At 42.4% G+C, this 20,383-nt stretch overlaps 1 protein-coding gene across 3 annotated transcripts in view; it reads left to right on the top strand.

The window, feature by feature from the left end:
• LOC101950148 (uncharacterized) overlaps window positions 1-11,591 on the top strand; it is an 82,319-nt gene extending 70,728 nt beyond the window's left edge. The window contains exon 12 of one of the 3 annotated variants that reach the window (XR_006172237.2): window positions 1,239-11,591. The gene's annotated coding sequence lies outside the window, so the exon portion shown is untranslated. The remainder of the gene's footprint in view (window positions 1-1,238) is intronic. The other 2 variants (XR_006172236.2, XR_010602260.1) reach the window with 2 other exon arrangements.
• The last annotated feature ends 8,792 nt before the right edge of the window (window positions 11,592-20,383 follow it).

Below are 20,383 nucleotides of genomic sequence, written 5' to 3'. Positions count from 1 at the left end.
TGGATAGTCTTTTTATATTTCTATTTGTGGTCCAGGGTCCCCTAACTTAAGCAGAGTCACTTTAGATTTATACCAGTGAACAGGGATTTTGCCTTAGCTGATAAACTACACTTCTTGCTGCATCATAGTACAGTAGAACCTCAGATACAAACACCTCAGGAATGGAGGTTATTTGTAACTCTGAAATGTTTGTAACTCTGAACAAAACGTTATGTTTTTTTTCAAAAGTTTGCAACTGAACATTGACTTAATACAGCTTTGAAACTTTACTATGCAGAAGAAAAATGCTGAATTTAACCATCTTAATTTAAATGAAACAAGCACAGAAACAGTTTCCTTACCCTGTCAAATATTATTTTTTAAACTTTTCCTTTATTTTTTTAGTAGTTAATGTTTAACACAGTATTGCACTGTATTTGCTTTTCCTTTTTTGGTTTCTGCTTCTGCCTGATTGCATACTTCCCATTCCAAATGAGGTGTGTGATTGACTGGTCAGTTCGTAACTCTGAGGTTCTGTTGTATTTATCTAAAGGGAGAAAGCACTGACTTTCAGTATACATTTTACTCTGTTTTTTTTTATGCATATGTTGTTTTTATCATGCAAATGGAATCCTTGTGAGGATTTACTTTTATAAAATGATCCCTCAGTTGGGTTTTCTCTGAAATATATGGACTGTTTCTAACTCAAAGTTGGGGCTGGGGCGGGGCCAGAAAAGATTAAAATAGAGCATGCAGTGAAGTTGTAGCCAAGTCGCTCCCAGGATATTAGAAAGACAACGTGGGTGAGGTAATATCTTCTAATGGACCAACTTCTATTGGTGAAAGAGAAAAGCTCAAAATACCATTTTGAGACATTTTGACTGACGGCAGAGGAATTTTGACAGAGAGGACTGATGGGGAGGCCAAAGGCTCCATATCCACTAGGGCAGTTCTGTGCATATGGAATTGAATGTATATTATTTTGTTGTTGTTCATGTTCACTCTATAGTAAGTAAATTTTAATTTTAAAGTATTTTTGGCCTGGCCAACTGTTATCACAGCTCACCACATTTATGGAGAGGAATAGATTTGAGGCTGAGAAGAACTATTTCCTCTGAACCTATGGATGAGAGGTAGCACCATAACCCTGAATCAAGTGTGTCAAAAATAGTCCTCTAATAATTGATTCAATGATGTAATAATCTAAATTCTAATTTTTACAAAAATATGATTATAGTTAATTTTTTGTATTACCATAGCACCTAAGAGCCCCAGTCATGGACCAGGACCCCATTGGCGCTGCATAGACACAGAACAAACAGACTGTGAGCTCTTTGGAGTGCAGGCTAAGACAAGAGACAACAGATGGATACAGACTGAAGGGGGAGACAAGGAAACAATGAACCAGTACTGGTCAACATGATAGGCAGTGGTCTCAGCACACCAGTGGCATAACCACTGTCAAGTGTTTGGTAGGCATCACTGAAAAGGAGAATTTTAAAGAGGGTTCTGAAGGATAATGAGGTCACTTAGCGGACATTTATGGGGCGTCCCTCCCAACTGTGAGGGAAAGCATGAGAGAAAGCATAATGGTGCTTGTTTAAAAATTTAAAAAGTTGGTAATGGAAGCTGGCATCATGGGCCGATCAGAGGCAAGATTCAGCCTCTCAATACTGAATGAGAGGTGATAGATAGCGTGAGGATAGGCTGTGAAGGGCCTTTAAAATGAAGACAAATGGCTTATGTTTTGGTGCAACAGAGAAGGGGGAGCTGGGAAAAACAGTGGAAGGGATGCAGACAGAGGAGTGATGTAGTCAAAGTTAAGGGCTAGGAAAGTGATAATTGCAGCTGTAGGCTGAATGGATATGAGCAGGCTAAGACTGCATTAATCAAGGCCCGAGTAAAGGATGTTGCATTTACCAAGGTGCAAGATGATGAAAGCCTGGATGAGAGTTTTAGCTAGGGTGACCAAATGTCCCATTTTAATAGGGACAGTCCCATTTTTGGGGACTTTTTCTTATATAGCAGCCTATTACCCTCCACCCCCATTCCATTTTTTCACAATTGCTATCTAGTCACCCTAGTTTTAGCTGTGCAGAGAGACAGGAAAGGCCATAATACAGAGATGTTATGCAAAAAGAATCTGCTAGATTTTATCATAGTCCAGATGTAAGGACCTATAGAGAAGTCTGAGTCAATCACTCTTCCAGTATATAGAACTAGCCAATTAATTTATGATTTTTCACATGATTTTACTAAGTTCTTTATAGTTATTCACTCAATTACCTCTAATTTTAGACAGGAGCCTTGCAATTTGCAGCTGTTGTAAAAACAGAAGTGTAAGTGTGAATTGGATGTGGGTATACACATATACTGTTACAATCACTTAACTGAAAGAAGAACAGTTGCAAAGTTACCAACTCTTGAGATTTCATTGCGAGTCTTGTGATATTTGGTCTTTTTCTCAGAGGCTTTAGACCTTGGGGGTCATCTGAATACATCAGTAGCTCAGCTTTAATTTTAAAGCAAAAGTAAGTTTCTAGCCCATATGATGGTGGATAATAAATTTAAAAACATGAAGCCTAGACATGGCAAAGCCAGAAGTGACAAAAGCTCCGAATGTTTTGCTTTAAAATAATGATTTTTGGGTGGATCTGGCTCCTGCTATTTGAATGCTTGAGGTAGCTATATTGCAGTTCACCCAGGAAGGAAAGTTGTTAAACATTCCAAATGGGTTGCTACAATGGTTTGAACAGTTGAATACAGAAATCACCATGTTTAATGAAATATTACAGGCAATCCGCTATATGATCCATTTTCTTGCACCAATCTTTTGTACCATCCACTGCTCATGCTAACAAATTCTTCCACAGAGCATAGTTTGTATAAAAGTAAATGATTCAAGTTTTTTTGAAAACAAATGAACTCTGGGGAAATGGTCATGTCTCATGTCTAGTGATAATGTTGTACTCCTTTGATGCACAGCCATGAAATTTATATTTCTGTTACAATGTTTAGAGCAGGTAATGGAGAGATCATAAATTATTCCTTTTTGTTATTGTTTTCTACATGGAAATCAAAATAGCACTTCTAGGCACTACCTTACTTGGGTCAGTGCAGCTGGCTTGAGACTGGCAAATATTTCCTGAGAACTAGCTTTGAGATCCAAATAACAGATGTTGAGATCTAGCAAGTAGAGAAGCCGCAATGAAAAATCATGAAGGAAAAAATTGCACCATATTAATAAGCAGAAAAACTAAACAGAAATTCAAAAACAATTGCAAAAAAAATTGATACAATGGGGTAAATGTGAGGCGACAGGACGGGGAGGTCCTCACAGTCCTGATCCAGCAACGCACTTATGCCTAGTTTGGTCACAGTTCTTCCTTCAGCCCTTACTCAGGTTGAATACTCCCTTCTTGTGTAAATACTGCCACTGAAGTGATTCACTGGTGGAAGTGATGTCAATCAGATTTCGTGCTTCTATAAACCACTTACGTCACATATGAAAGTAATAATGCTAGGACACATGGCACAGAGAATTGATATAAAGGTCATAAGACATAGGGCTCAATGACTTCAATACAAATACTTCCATGAGTATGTGCTACTCAGTCTGAGTGAGGGTCATAGAATTGGGCCTTTTCTCTTATGACCTTACCAGACTTTGCCCCCGAATAGGTGCCTTACAAATTAGATATATTTCTTTTCCTCCACACTTGACATCATTTCTGAAGCATACTAGTGTTACGTTAATATGTTTTTGATTTCTTTTCACATACATTCTACTGCAAATATATCAGAACTCAAAAAATAGTCTCACTCAGCATAAGTCAATGGAGTTACACTGGTATAAAACCTGTGTAAGTGAAAGAAAAAAATCTGTCTCACTGTTTTTTATTGTTGAGATTTACACTTCCATGCTGTAGAATCAAGACTAGATTCTTAGCTGGTGTAAATAAGTATAGCTTCAGGATCTGGCTTTTTATATTTTGTGATCCTGATGCTTCCAAATGGAAGCAAAATCAATAACAAATTGAAGGGAAAAGAATCACCATTTCATTATTCTTCAAATGATCATAAATACAAATCATCTGTGAAAAAATAGGTCACTGCTTTTAAGAGTAACAAGCCAGCTCTTGGCTACAGCCAGATTCTACAGTGCACAAAGATGGCTTGTCACATTTCTCTGAGCCAGAGCTGGTTCTAGCCCAGCACTAATGCCTACATAGATCACAGCAGCCTGGGAGTTGTTCTAATTTATGTCAAGTGGCTAATGGAAGCATTGCCTGAGTGGCAATTTGCCAGCCAGGAATTGTCATAGAGCAATGCACATGCTCTCCCATTCCTAACACTGCTGGGGACAATGGTATTTGGATCGAGAGGGCTGGCATAGGAAGGAGCAACCTAGACTTACTGGTGACCCCATGCCAGAGAGGTCATAATCAGTGGGTCAGGGTCATACTTAGCTGTCATCAATGTGGCTGATTTTATTTTCATTTTTTAAAGTATTCACAACACTCTTATCTGATATATATTTTGTTTGAGTGGTTTCTCATGGGACTTTTTCCCAGTCCCCTTGCAGATGTCCAAAAGGAATTTTTCTGAATAAATGTTCCCTCAACACACACAAATTTCTCAATCTGACTTTTCACCTTCTTCTGGAGTTGTAATTACATGTGTAATCTAATTCTAATTGGACAACTGTAATTATAAATAGCAGTATATAATTCTGCGTTCATACATTTGAGTCAGCTTAATTATGAGTTCCTTTTGTCACTAAAATGTATTGATGGTGCTTGTAAAGTTGTATTTATTACATTTTTCTCTCAAAAATTTTTTCCCAGATACCTGAAGGGGAGATTAAGGATTTATCAATGTTTCTCTCTGGCTGTAGAGGTTGATTTTGGTTTGTTTTGCTATTTTTTTTTAAATATGCCTCATCATTTTAATTATATTTGAAAAGTTGGAGGAGGTTGAAAAAAATCAATTTATATTATTGCAAGTGTTTATTATGTGTTTTCTGCATTAGTTTGACATTATTGCAGCTTGCTCACTAATACAAATTAACACATAATTAGAAGCATGGGATTTATCAGACCTTTCATTCATCAAGTCCAGAATCCTGCTTGTGTTGCTTCAGAGAAAGGGGGAGGGGGGAATTGTATCCTGCCAATTGTGCACTGCTTCACACAGCAAAAAAACCCAAAACAAACAAACAAAAAATCTCTCACCCTTGTAGCAATCATCTTAAACCTTGAATCATGAGATATGATTCCCTTAATTTAGCATACATAGAACTGTAGCATAAAATGTTAGTCATTATCATAAAGTTAGCCAATCTTTTTAGAAATCCAGCTAAAGTAGTTAACTCTATAATCTCCTGTGGCAGTGAAGTCCACAGATTGCATGTTGTTGGAGGAAGTATTTCTGTTTAGATTTTCTATCTTTAATGGCCATTTATTTAATCAAAAGACCACACTTCTTGAGTTAGGAAGACAAAATAACATAGGGAGGGCCTAGTAACTTTAGTCTCCCCTTCAGAATCCTGAATACTTCAGTTTAGTCCCCTCTGAGTCTTCTCCTTTCCCTGCTAAATAGTCCTAGTTGTTATGTCTCATCATACTGTTACCCTTTTTTGACCCAAGTAGCTAGTCAAAGTTCAGGGCCTTGGGGATGTTCCAGCTGGAAAGAGAAATTGATGGAGCCTGGTATTTTCTTTGATGCACTCTTGTTAATTTACAAAGAATGTACAAAGTCCTGCTTCTCTGAACACAGGAGGAACTAAGAACCAGGGATAGCTTCTTTGCCTAGCATCACACTCAAAATATTCCCTTGTGCCTTCACCCAGCATACAGGCGCTTTTGTGGCTTTCTTCAGGCTGTCTCTATTGCTCTTTGTGTCTGTGTTCTGCCTTCTCTCTCTCTCTCTCACACCTCCACAAACTTTTCTAAAACAATACTCAGACCAAAAAAAACCCCAAAACAACCCTCTACCCACACAATCAAAAATATCTGTGTGGGTTCACATACTCCTTTTGTCTAAGGTGGGGGCTTGCGATTAACTCAACCTTACAGTTATGTGAAGCGTACATTCACACCAGACACCCATCAATCTCCAAAAGTTTTTAACTCAATCCATCAAGTTTAAACCAGCTCATAACACATTAACTTTCCCATATACCTAAGCCATCATCATTGCCTTCCTCTGGACCTTTTCAGCATTCACTACACTTTTCCTAATGCAGGGGGGTTTCATCACTAGAGAGAGTGGTCCAAATGAGGGCAGACACTTGTTCAATATAGGAAACATTATGCTCATGCCTGCTCTTGAGCAGTACTTGCAATATGTAATATTTTAGTACTGTGTGATTTACAGTGTGCAAAGTGACTGAAGCCTTAGATAGGCACTAATAGAAGTTGAAATGAATAAATTAGCCACCCCTCCTCCCATATCTTGCTTTTCTGTTACATGATGTATTACTCATGAACCAATTCTCTAATTTGGTGATAAATAAGTGAAACTTGTACTAATAAACTTGTTAGTGGTTGTCAACCATACATTTGGAATTAAAAGCTTCATAAATAGATCAGTCCACGTCAATAACAGTAACAGCATTGAGCTAGGAAGTTTTAAAATGTAAGCAGGGTCTGACAGAGTTCTCCCCTGACAGCTAGCTGGGAGGGGGAGAGATTTCAGGAGCAAACTGTATCTATATGAACCCATCTACTCTTCCAAGATATCCAGCAGATAGAGCAGTGTTGCTCACAGTGATCAACTTTGGCTGGTGTTGGGTTACAAATCACTTTAGCACTGAATGTAGAGGTAGTGAAATGTTGTTGTCTTTATTGTATAAATAAAGGGGAAACAGACCTGTGCTTCACCTGACCCAAATGAGGGGTTCACCCTCAGTTGAAAGGACCTCTTTAAACCAGAGGCTCTAATGTCAGACTTCTGTGAAAGTAAGACGGGTGGGGACAGATGTACCAGTCAGGAGATGTGGACTCTCCCTAAGGGTCCCTAATCTGGTTGAGCCTGTTCCTCCCCACGGTTCAAAGAGAGAGATAAGTAGGCTTAATTAGGAGCCTTTTGTTATCCTAAGTACTCAATAAGAGCTGAAATCACTTGTGGTGCAGCAGTGTTTCTGCCCAGTCTGCTTAGATCTAAAAATCACTGAGGCTTGGTCTACACTAAACCCCCAAATCGAAGTAAGGTACGCAACTTCAGCTACGTGAATAACGTAGCTGAAGTCGACGTACCTTACTTCGAACTTACCGCGGTCCACACCCGGCAGGCAGGCTCCCCCGTCGACTCCGCGTACTCCTCGCGGCGAGCAGGATTACCGGAGTCGACAGGGAGCACTTCTGAGTTCGATTTATTGCGTCCAGACAAGACGCGATAAATCAAACCCAGAAGTTCGATTGCCTGCCGCCGAACCAGCGCGGTAAGTATAGACAAGTCCTAAGACACCAGAGAGACAGGTGGCAGTAGGAGGTGACTGATGGGTGGCCCTCTGGAGAGTGGCAAGCAGTTGGCTGAGGAACAGTGGCTGGCCAGGCGGTGAAGAACAGTGATTGGCGGGGCAGCCAGACAGAGCAAATGCTCAGATTGCCCATCAAGCAAGGTGCCTTCTTCCCCAGGTGGAAGGTGAACTCACAGAGAGTTGGGTCCTCACTGTCCAAGGGCAACCACCATGAGTGGAGTATAGTGAGGGAGCAGAGAGGGGGCATAGTAATGGAACTTTTGGTTGTAGAACTCAAGAACATGAGGCAGAAGGCACTGCCCCACGCACTCTGGGGTAGGTGTTCTGTTCATAGTTTTATGATTATGAAGCCTGCTTGTGACATTTTCCCTAATTAATGTTCGGTGAATTCCCTCCTTTCATTAAAAGTTTCTTTTCCACACTCAGACTCTGTGCTCACGAGTGGGGAAGTATTGCTTCTCAGGCACCCAGGGGTGGTGTGTCATTTTCCCAGGTTACTGACTGGGGGCTCAAGCTGGTTCTGTGTTGTATTGTTGAAAAGGAACCCCTAGATATTGAACCCAGCCCTGATTGCTGCAGGCTCCACCTGGCAGAAGGGTTACAAAAATAGCTAATAATCAAAATACGAAGCCAGTGTAATATGGGTCTAAATTTGACACTCCATTTTCTATTAGAAGAAGACAGGTGCATTACAAAGGTATTAGGCTCACTGCCGTTGTACCACTAGTCAGCCACTAGACTGTTGACAGTGTATGGAACCAGAGTTGGATAGAAATAGCAGTCAACCAGGAATATCAGTTCCCAATCCAGGCTTTCCCAACGGTGGAGGTGCTTGGAGTCCACGTTTTGATTCAGTTCTACATTAGATTTTTATTTTTTAAGGGAGGAGGAAGAGAAACAAAATAGCATGTTAGTTTTTTGTTGCAATTAAGTTTCAATAATGAAACTTTGGGGAAGATGCAAGTTATGTTTGATGGTGTTTTCAGGGCAGCACGGACTGGCATTGCTGTGCAATTACTGCATTGTCAGTACCTCGTATTGTCTCATTTGTTTGCCTTCAAGAATTTATAGTTATTGCTAAGATCCATCCATATTCAAGGTTTTCTTACCTCTGCCAGGAAAAAGATAGCTATATTGAAACGAGAATGCTTCCATTAGCGGAGTATGATATTGCAGGTCATGTTCTTGAAGCATGATTTATTCAGCAGGTTTGCTACATTCCAAGTGGAACTCTTTTTCTGCCCTATTCAGCAGAAAATGTACACAAGGGGAAGCCACAGAAGGTCACCTATGTGTTTCCAACATTGGGCTGAGCAATTAGCAGGAAACACAGTTGTGCCACAAAAACATTTTTGCCAAGTACATAATTGCCGGCAGTAGAGGGCTGGTCAAGGACGGTTATTTGTTTGGTTCTGTTTCCCCCCGCCATCAGCTCCTGCAGCCTGATTTACCAGAGTTAATCTAGTGCTAAACTGCAGGAATGATGGAATATGCCTTAGCCAAACCTATGACACTGCAGCATTCTTGGATGGAAATCAGGTTGCCTAATACTCAGACTTCTCTTCTATACCAACACCTACGCACATCTGTTATGCTGGCATGATAGCATGCTAATTTTAAGAAAGTAGGGGCAAGCAAAGGTTTACAGGTGGATTGTCTGCAGTATATAGGAATTAACATCTCTTATTCATGAAGATCCTCTCAGGGGCAAATAATGCTAAAATGGGCTGGCTAGACACTTTAGAATAAGGGCTCACTGCTGATACTTAAGTGTTATAGTATCAATGAGGGTCTTCACCTTCTGTTTTCTTTTCTAGAGAGTCTTGGTGCTCAGAATTTTGAACATGAAAAGAGAAAGGCATGTCATGTGCGAAGTGTTAAACAGTGACATTCCGAGGCCTTTAGTTAATTACTGTTTCCATTAAGGTCTCCCTCATAATTAATAAACCACTTAGAGGTTCATTAGGTTGATGCAATATGATGAAACTTGTCACCCTACAAGTACATATTATTATTATTAGAGAGGCTTTTGAATTTGTAAAGAAGCATCTAGCGGTCACAATCACAGGCATTTTAAGTAATAATAAGATGATAGATAATTTTACTGAGACATAATACTGCCTAGTTATTCTATTGCTGGTCACATCTCATCAAACACTTCTTTAATTTTAACAGGTAGGTCATAAATGTTTCCATTTCAGGAAAGATATGGAAATAAGCCATCAGAAAGCAGGAATAATTTTCCAGAATAATCATTCAAAATTCCACACGTAAAAATGCCTCCTCCGATATTAGCTAAACAAAGTCACCATTCAAGAACTCTCTAATCTCTGACTGCCTCAGCTGGTAAGAGAAAGAAAGGTGAATGCTGCATTCTGGCATTCTCTACCTTCAGATTCCTTGGCAGAGAAAAGAATCATCGAACACACAATATGCAACACAGACAAATCAGTTGACTCAGTTTGGGATCCATATTTTGCCAACTACACTGGTCCAGATCCTCAGCTGGTGTAAAACAGCATAGCTCCACATACTTTACTCAGAGCTACATTAAACTACTACAGCTGAGTATCTGGACCATCTGTCCATTCAATTATCCAAAATTAAGCCAGAGATGATAGAGACTACAACAAATGAAAGACCCCCTAAACTTATTTCTACCAGCTTAGGTTAAAAACTTCCCCAAGGTGCCAACTAGGTTATTTGAGCTTCTTAACCTCTTACAGGTAAAGGAGGGATTTTATGCTACCCTTAGCTTTATGATATGCCCCCCAAAATCACAGCCAGTGCTGGACAGCCTGTTCCACACTGGCTGTGATTTCTTCCTGGAGCTCTGTGTCAATGGAGTGGTATGCCCATTTGATCTGTCCTGGGGTGGTTGAGAACATGGGGGCAAAGCTAGTACGCAGCTTTTTCATTTGCTGTTGCTGCATACGTCTGAGGGTTATTGGGCGGTTCACCTCTTTCACGCCACCATTACTTTTTTCTTTGTAGTAGACACCTTTAGGCCACTCAGTGTTATTTCCTCCCTGGGCTGTAAACTGACAAACCTTTAATTTTTTGGAATAAAAGGGCTTTAAAGAATTAACATGGTACACTTTAGGCTTTAGGTTTGAGGTGGGGGATGCTATGAGATAGTCCCAGTCGCTTTTGGACCATGAATGGCCCTTTCCACGACACTTTCATCCTATGGGCCTGGAGCACCTTCAAGAACATGACCTGGTCCCCTACTTTGAAGGAGACACAGCAAGGAAGAGTGTGATTAACAGGAAAACAAACAGCCAACAAATATCTTAAAGCAGATAAAACAGGCAGTAGGGAGAGACTTGGACCACTAGGACTGCTGGATTTTCAGACAAATAAAGTTGCACAAGCATGGAAAAAAAGAAATGAGTGTATACAGACCTGACCATGGGGGATAAAGATGAGAAAATGAAAGTAAAGCTTTTTTTAACTATCTCATTGCGGGAAATGGACAAAAAGCCAGTTAGACACCATTGCGAGGAATGTTGCCTGAAACACTGGAACAGGTGATAAAAGCATTCAGGATTTGACCCAGAGAGAATGAGACTGAAAGAGATATCACCCTCCCTTTCCCCCACCCAAACCAAGATGCAAACAAGGGAATAGCTACATTACATGGCTGAGTATTCTGGATTCCACATGTAATTCTGGAGGCATTAAAGAGTCCCAAATTAAAGACAGGATCATTTGTGGAACATGTGATTCCAGCTTACAGGAGAGATTGTTGAAAGAAACAGATTTAATCCTAAAGAAATGCTTCCAAATAGCAAAGGCAGCTGAACTTTCCAGGGAAAAGATCTAAACAATGACAGACCTCAGTTCAGAACAAGTACACAGGCTCAAGCTAATGGAACCCAGGAAGTTGGACAGAGACAGACCGACCAAGCATGCAGGCATCATGGTCCAGTGTATAGATTTTGGAAAGCAATACAAAAGAGAAAAGTGCTGAACCTATGGGCAATGGTGTAAGGGGTGTGAGAAACAGAAACACTATGTCCCAATGCCACAGTAACCTTAGGAAGAAAAAAACAGCAGTACAATCAGTGATTGATGATATAAAGCAGTGGTCTCCAAAGTGGGGTGCGTGCACCCCAAAAGGGTGCGCAAGAGGATCCTTGGGGGTGCGTGGCAGCAGGAGCATTTTTTTTTTTGCGCTTTCGCAAAAATGGTAGAGCCGGCGCGGCAGGGGGTGCGTGCTCAAAATTTTTTTACTGATAGGGGTGCGCAATCAAAAAAGTTTGGAGACCACTGCTCTAAGAAACACAACCATTAAAGGAACACCCAGACCAAAAGATATGAAGAGATTTCACTAACGTATAGGGATGGCCAACTGTCCTTCCAGATTCTGCGCACACCTGTCGAAAGCCTGTGAACCCTTAACACGCCACAGTTAACACACCACAGTATTGTGTGGGAATGGTCAGAGACCCGAGAACAGGCATTTGAAAGAGTAAAGAGAATCATAAGCGAGACACCAGTCTTTAAGTCCTACAGCCCTGCAGAGCTGCTACAGCTACAGCATGCCATTAGAGGAGTGACGTTCTGGAACAGCCTTCCAAGGGGAGTAGTGGGGGCAAAAGACATATCTGGCTTCAAGACTGAGCTTGATAAGTTTATGGAGGGGATGGTATGATGGGATAATTTTGGCAATTAATTGATCTTTGATTATTAGCAGGTAAATATGCCCAATGGTCTGTGATGGGATGTTAGATGGGGTGGAATCTGAGTTACTACAGAGAATTCTTTCCTGGGTGCTGGCTAGTGAGTCTTGCCCACATGCTCAGGGTTTAACTGATCACCATATTTGGGGTTGGGAAGGAATTTTCCTCCAGGGCAGATTGGCAGAGGCCCTGGAGGTTTTTCGCCTTCCTCTGCAGCGTGGGGCACGGGTCACTTGCTGGAGGATTCTCTGCACCTTGAGGTCTTTAAACTACGATTTGAGGACTTCAATAACTCAGGCATTGGTTAGGCGTTTGTTACAGGAGTGGGTGGGTGAGATTCTGTGGCCTGCATTGTGCAAGAGGTCAGACTAGATGATCATAATGGTCCCTTCTGACCTTAAAGTCTATGAGCATAATGTCGCAGAAGGAATTCTAGGAGCAGCCGATGCAATGCCCAGCAGCTCATAGCAATTGCTAGCAGAGCCCTGACAGATATGGAAAGGGGATGTGCTCAGATAGAAAAGGAGCTACTGGCTGTGCTCTTTGACATAGAATGATTTCACCAGTTCACTCTCAAGATCAAGGTGGATGTGAAGTCTGATCACAAGCCAACAGAAAGCATCAAGGTTGAAGCTACTGCTGAGTGCACCCAATTGCATGTTATTGAGACTACAGGACTATGATGTGAGGATAAGATATTGCCTAGGAATGTCACTACTGGTGGCAGATACACTGGGCAGAGCATATCTTCCAGGGCTCTGTGGGACAAGATAGTCTATCAACATGTTCTAGCTTTGTATCTCCAATGGGAGGCTCTAGGCAATCCAACAAAGCCCTGAACAGGATGTGGTGCTACAGATTGCAAGTTAACAATTTCCATGTGAGAGATGAGCTGTGTGTGCAAGAGCACGCCTGGGAAAAGGTCAGAACACCTGACCTCTTAATTTTGATGGCAGGATCTACATGGTCACAGTAGATTATCACTCCAGTTTATGGGAGATGGAATATCTGGAGTGCACTCAGGCAAGAACTGTGATCAGGAAACCCTAGGCACATTTTGCAAGTTATGGAATACCCAAACACACTATGCTCAGACAATGGACACTGCATCAGAATTTAAATGTTCCAATGCCAAAAAATGAGAATTTGAGAACAAAACATCTTCCCCTGAGTACGCAGAAAGCAATGGGAATGTAGAGTTCGTAAAGACAGTTTGGATAAAGACATCCAAGAGACTGCTGGCAAAGGCAAAATAGACAAAAAGGGATCCCTACCTGACAATGTTGGACCATTGCAATACACCCTTTCAGTGACTAGAGACTAGCCCAGGACCTGGAGGACTTAGAAAGACCTTGTCCATCAGCTAGCCTGATGTAAGAGAGTTCAAAGAAATACAGTATCCGAGCAACACAGAAGACCAACAGGATACCATCCAACAGAATGAAGGCAACAACAGGATAGAAGCAAGTCCCCCACCAACAGCGACAGCAGAAACAAGAAGTGGAAGACTGGTTTGAAGACCTGATAGACTATCAGGTCGAACAGGCTACAATGGCCGGAGCACCCACAAAAAAAAATAGTGGGTGTTCAGCACCAACCGCTGGCCCCACGGATCAGCTTCTCCCCCTCCCTCCCAGTGCCTCCTGCCCGCCGCAATCAGCTGTTCAGCAGCATGCAGGAGGCACTGGGGGAGGAGGAGGAGTGGGGGCAGGAAGAAGTGAGGGAGGGGGCAGAAAGGGGGCAGGATGGGGTGGGGACTTGGGGAAAGGGATGGAGTGGGGGCAGGGCCTGGGGCAGAGCAGTGGCGAGAAGAGGTAGGGCAGGGGTGGGGGCTTGGGAGAAGGGGTGGACTTTGTCCACTGCTTGCAGGAAGAGCAGCCCGTTGCAGTTAGCTGGTGGGGGCTTGAAACCAGGGTGGACTGGCAGCCCCCATATCAGCTCCCCGTTCCCCTAAGTTCCCTGTGCAGCAGCCACCCAGCAGGCTATCAATTGCCGGCAGTTCAGCTGTCCCTCCCCCCACTGCCGTGTGCTACTCCTGCCCTCTGCCTTGGAGCTGCTCCCCGGAGCCTCCTGCTTGCTGTGTGAGGGGGGGAGAAGGGGGCTAATGTCAGGGTATCCCCCTCCCCCCTGCTCCTGCCCCCCGCTTACCCTATCTCCATAGAGCGGGGGGGGAGGGATGACATGACAAGGCTCAGGATGGAGGGAGCTTCCTGGCAGCAGCTTCGGTCTCAACTTGCTGATCTACTTAAAAAGCAATGTACTTAGAGTGGGGTCAGCATACTTAAAGGGGCAATGCACATCTCTCCCCCACACACAGGATGTGTGTCTCTGTCTGCCATGCTGTCACCTCTCCCTCCATTTGTGCTGCCTTGTAGAGTGTGTGGCTACATTAACAACGTGTTAACCCTTGAGGGCTCAGCTGATTGCTAGTTCATCAAATAGCAGTAAGGCATTCCCTGGGACATATCCCACCCTCTGACTTCACCACCTCAACCAAGCTTCACAATCATCATTGCTGTGTACCAGTATTAAATTGTTTGTTTTAAACTTATACTGTGTGTGTATATTATATATAGTCTTTTGTCTGGTGAAAAAGATTTCCCTGGAACCTAATCCCCCCCACCCCCTTATGGGGAAATTGGATTTACTTAACAGCATTTTGCTTAAAGTCATATTTTCCAGGAACATAACTACAACGTTAAGCGAGGAGTTACTGTACTAACCTCTGGCCACAGTGAGTCAGCAAACACTTGCACAAAGAGAGACAACAGTTATTAAAAGGAAAGATGTAGCAATCTGCAAGGAACTTGGAGAGGGAAACGTTGGAACTTGGAGAGGGAACGGTGAACCGCAGGGGGCCATGCCTACGGACAGTCAACATCAGCAAAATGTCTCGCAGCCTGCAATCAGATTACCCTGATGGTCCGCATGTGGCCTGTGGGCTGCAGGTTGCCCACCACGGCTCCTCATTTTACATTAGAGCACTCAATGTCAGAGCTTTCTTTCTTGTTGTAGTGCCATTTACAAGATGTCAAGGGTAAGCAGCTGCACGCTGTGGATATGTACAGATATTTCTGCTCAGCCTTTGTTCTTTGACCCATACTGCAGTGAGACTGAAGCTGCGGAGGGGCAGAAAAGAAGCCCTCCCTATGCATTTCCTCTACCAAGCTGCATATTTCTGAACACACTGCATTTCTGGGTTCACTGCTTTTGCCAGGATGCCAGCTTGACACTCCAAGCAAACAATCAAGCAAATAAACTGAAACCCAACAAACCCACACTATTTTTCAATTAGACTTTGTATTTTATTATACATTTTTTGTATCCCCTCAACAGCCTCTACAGGGATCTGTAACCAATTCCCTTGGGGGCTCCTGGGTAAAAACTTTCCATTCTGTAGAAAGGTTGTTTCTGAGCAGCCATCTCCATAGCAAATCATGTCTGAGCTACTAGATGGTAAACAACAGCTGAGTCCCACCGGGTCTAGAGTGACCTGAATAAGGTTCACATTAAAGGTAGTGACTACAGTACAGTCGTTTTCAGAGTGTGTGTGTGCACGTCTGTATAATATCAGCTTTTACCCTTAGCTAAGGCTAAAGCCCAACAATTAATTCTTAAGAGCCTGGCAGCACTCTAAGATCTACATGATGAAATTTTGTTTGTCATTCTTAGTAGGCTGTTTTTGTGTGCACTAGTAAATAAATTTAGCTCCCACTGTGTTGTATTATGCTTTCATCAGTCATTGCAAGTCCCTTCTTTATACCCTTTGCTCTAGTGTAAAAAAGTTAATATAATCTTTATATAACTGGGTGGCACCCACCTCTCACAGGAGCCCCCTGGTTGAGTGCGTGTGGCTGCACTCTTAGTCCGCTGTGACCTCTGTCAGCAGTTTGTCAGGCAGGTTTTCAGTGACTCAGCCCTCCAGCCAAGCCTCTCACACAGTCTGTATGTGAAACAAAACAGACCCCTTCTGAGGTATATTGTCCAATAGGGCTTATCCCAGTACCCCTCCATTGGTATCTCTGTAGCTCTCTGAGTCTTTAAATAGTCCCTGCCCTGGTATGGGGCCATCCCCCCACCGCAGGGTTTCCTCCCTGGAGACAGTCTTTGCCTGCTCTGGCCCTTTCTGGTCCCAGCTCTCCAGCTGGGCCACTAAACCCTTCGGGGGTATCAAAGTCCTAAAGACGGACCCTCTTCCAGGTCTTCATCCCCTTTCCTGGGCTTATGTACATTCCCTTTCTTTGGGACTTATGCCACTTCCCTAGTGGCTAGTGGTGGACCCGGGCCTGCACACTACTGGTCCCAGCCAAGGAACCCTATGAATATCAGCTGCCTGCTGTGTCCCTTTAATTAAACTGTGTTTCTGTTCCCTGGGCCACTTCACTGCAGCCCAGCACCTTCTCGAAAACTTCACCCTTACAATAGGGATGAAGTCTTTTACTCAGTCCCAGCCATTACCCAGGAGCTCTCTCTTGCTCCCGTTCCCTGCCAGTGACTGATCTGTCCATAGTCCTGTTGCTCCTTCAGCCAGGCAGGCAGGCAGTCCTCACTCCTTCAGCTCACCCCACTTTGGAGACCACTGGTCTAGTCTGACCTCCTGCACAACGCAGGCCACAGAATCTCACCCAAACACTCCTATATCAAACCCCTAACCTATGTCTGAGCTACTGAAATCCTCAAATCGTGGTTTAAAGACTTCAAGGTGCAGAGAATCCTCCAGCAAGTGACCCATGCCCCACGCTGCAGAGGAAGGTGAAAAATCAATCAGTTTTAAAATACAACATATTGGACCAGTTTTTAAGAAAACCAACTTTCCTTTTGAATTTCCCAGGTAAACGCTTCTCTTCATTTTATAATCTGATATCATCCACTAAACTGTGGAATACATTTTGGATGTTTTCATTTTAGTTTTACAACATATTGGCCCAAATCCTACAGTCTCTTATGCAAATCTGCAATAGGAGTCAACTCCTTTCCCCATCCCCTTGAATAATATAGACTGGGGTGGCCAAACTGTGGTTCGCGAGCCACAGGCGGCTCTTTTACCATTAAAATGTGGCTCGCAAGACCCCCAACAACTCCCCATTCTCCACCTACCAGACTGGGAGTGGGCTGCTTGGGATCTCTGTCTTGCAGTGGGGTGGTGGGGTAGGGGTTTGAGTATTTTACACCTCTTCTCTAGTCATTATACACTGCTTATTTTATTGGAGTGTAAGCTCTGTGTACATAGCTGGAAAACAGTGCATAATGGTTGCTACCAGGATATAAATAATAACATGCCATTTTTTCCCTTTTAGCCACAGCCCACACCTTTAACAAATAAAAATGAAAAATAAATGAATTTTTTGTCATTTCTTTGTGACCAATGAAAATGATATAATTCTGAATAATCATCTTATCAAACTGTATCCACTTCAGTCCACCTCCTGCAACACAGATGAGTAAGACAGAGAAAGGCTAAAATAGTAGCAACATGGCTTTTCATGTAGGTTTTCATTTGTTTTTGTTTTTTACTCTTGGCCTCTGACCTGGAGCCGTAGAACCTCAGGCTGTGTCCCTGTCACATGTCACTAGCAGATAACTAATGTTGAAATGTAATGTCTAAATCCTGGGATCAAAGCAAATTGAGTACTAAAGTTGCACTGCATCCTTTAACTAAGGGATACTGCTGCACTTCACAGATGCGATGCTTTCATCTGAAGTCAATAATTTGAAAGAATAGTTAACTCCTTAATTATGTTTTTAAATGTCTGTCGAGACAAGAACTTTTACCTGATGCCTTGAACAACCAAGCATCCCCTCAACAAACCCTAATACTAATTGGCACATTTCTCTTCACTTCTTCCTGAAGTGAGGAGCAATAGAATCATCTCTGGTTTGTGATGTCTCTTATGGGTAAGATTACCCTCATAGGCAACTACCATTCACTATTAGAGGCTGGAGGGGAGAGCCATTTCTTACACTAAGAGGAGTGTGCAGATTATGTGATCTTGTTAATAATATTGTTCTGCACCTGATAAATCCAACATACAAAACCCTGGTTTGCAGAGATGCTTTTCTCAGTCATACTAAAGACACAGTAGTAGAAACACACTGAACCTGAGGTAGGTACCGTGCATTCCATAGGAAGCCACCCTCCTTTGTTTTTTGGTGCCATCTGGGATAGTCTTTTTTAACTGAGCACACAAAGCTGTGCTTTCCGGCTCTTTACCCTTTATATGACTTTAGCCTTTTCCTTCTATTGCTTTCTTTTCCTTCTTGACATGGAACAGAGCTCAAAAAGTCAATCACACAACTCTTATGGAAAATTAAAAAGCATTAAGCACTGCATCATACCTTTAAATGGTTTCTCACTGTAAAAATAAAAGGTTTATCACCGATCCAAGATTTTTTTTTTTTTTTTTTGCAGGTATTAACTAACGTTGCACTCTATATGATTTTATGAAAATATGCTAATGCAACTGTAATATGCTTCATGCAAAAGGTCCCTTGTAAGGTATCATTACAAAGCTTATAAGCTACTGAGTGTTATCATCCTATTTGTATAAATGTACCACTCTTGTATCTGAAACTAGAAATATGAACTATAACTCTAAGGGCCTATTGTAATTATGCAAAGTGTGGGCCATTAATGGTGGTTTGGAATCTTGATGAGTCCCATTAACCAGGACAATTGTCTGCAGATAGCTCCGTTTTACCTGCAAGTCTTTCCTGTATAGGTGTGTGCTGGCAAGTGGGCAATTAAGTCTTACAGTGACATGTGATCATGTCACCTGAACTGGAATCCATCTTTAACCTGGTACTTTTCTATTGAGAAGAGGGGAGGGGTGGGAACCCAGAGGGACAAAGGATTCCCACCTTATGCAAAAGATATATAAATGGGTGGAACAGAACAAAGTGGAGAGCCATCATGAGGAATCCCATAGTTACCACCTGAGCTGGAACAAGGGCTGTACCAGGGGAAAGGACTGTGCCCAGACTAGGAAGGCATCCAGTCTGTGAAAGAGACTTATTGAAACATCTCTCAGGGTGAGATTTTTACCTGTACTCAGTTGTGTTACTGTATTAGGCTTAGATTTGCGTGTTTTATTTTATTTCACTTGGTAATTCACTTTGTTCTGACTGTCACTACTTGGAACCACTTAAATCCTACTTTCTGTATTTAATAAAATCACTTTTTACTTATTAATTAACCCAGAGTATGTATTAATACCTGGGGGGACGGAGAACAAACAGCTGTGCATATCTCTCTATCAGTGTTATAGAGGGCGAACAATTTATGAGTTTACCCTGTATAAGCTTTATACAGGGAGTTGGGCATCTGAGTGTTAAAGACAAGAACACTTCTGCTAGCTGCTTTCAGTTAAGTCTGCAGCTTTGGGGCAAGTAATTCAGACCCTGGGTCTGTGTTGGAGCAGACGGGCCTGTCTGACTTAGCAAGACAGGGTGCTGGGGTCCCGAGCTGGCAGGGAAAGCAGGGGCAGAAGTAGCCTTGGCACATCACTTGGCAGTTCCCAAGGGGGTTTCTGTGATTCAACTCGTCTCACTAACTACTGGAGGAACTTGCATAAAACAATTTAACATTTAATAGGGAGAAAAAGAGTTTCCTGATATGAATAATAAAATCTTTGCCTTGCAGGGAAGAAGTTTTGAAGTGGAATATGAGGCACATACAATGAGTTCAGAGAGCAAGTAGTTCATGAAAATGCTTATGGTGTTATTAACCTAAATACACTGAAACTGTAGAACAGGAACAAACTACCTGATACAGCAAAAAGTAGCTAAACTCAAGTACATATAAAAAAAAGTGTGATTATTTCAGCAAACTGAATAATTCTAGGGTGAGTTTGCCAATTTTAAAGGCATTATTTGCAAAATTAAAATATATTGTGCACAAGTGAAAGCCCATGTGTGCCTCTGACAGGAGAATTTGGCCAATCTCTGGGCATTTTCCAGCAAGTAGTATATATCTGGGATTCTGAGAATACAAAGGATTTGCTAGAGGCTATTCAAAGAAGCTGCTTTTTACAGACTGAAGTAAGTTAGCACCAGTCTTCAGATTTCTAGCCCCAGATCCAGGCTGGCTCCCCAGTCTCCACCTGTAGGTACCCCAGTTTTTTTGCACAGCAGGCTGCTCAGCCCCACGTGCTGGAAGGGGAGAAACCGAGCAGATGGAGCCCCTGCTGCTCAGAAAAGGAGCCTGTGTCCATACCTTGAGAAGGGACTTTCTGAGGAG

The sequence above is a fragment of the Chrysemys picta genome, chromosome 6 (assembly GCF_011386835.1).
Source record: "Chrysemys picta bellii isolate R12L10 chromosome 6, ASM1138683v2, whole genome shotgun sequence".
NCBI lineage: Eukaryota > Metazoa > Chordata > Testudines > Emydidae > Chrysemys > Chrysemys picta.
Note: the sequence above shows the minus strand (reverse complement) of the source record. Positions and strands in the feature narration are given on the sequence as shown.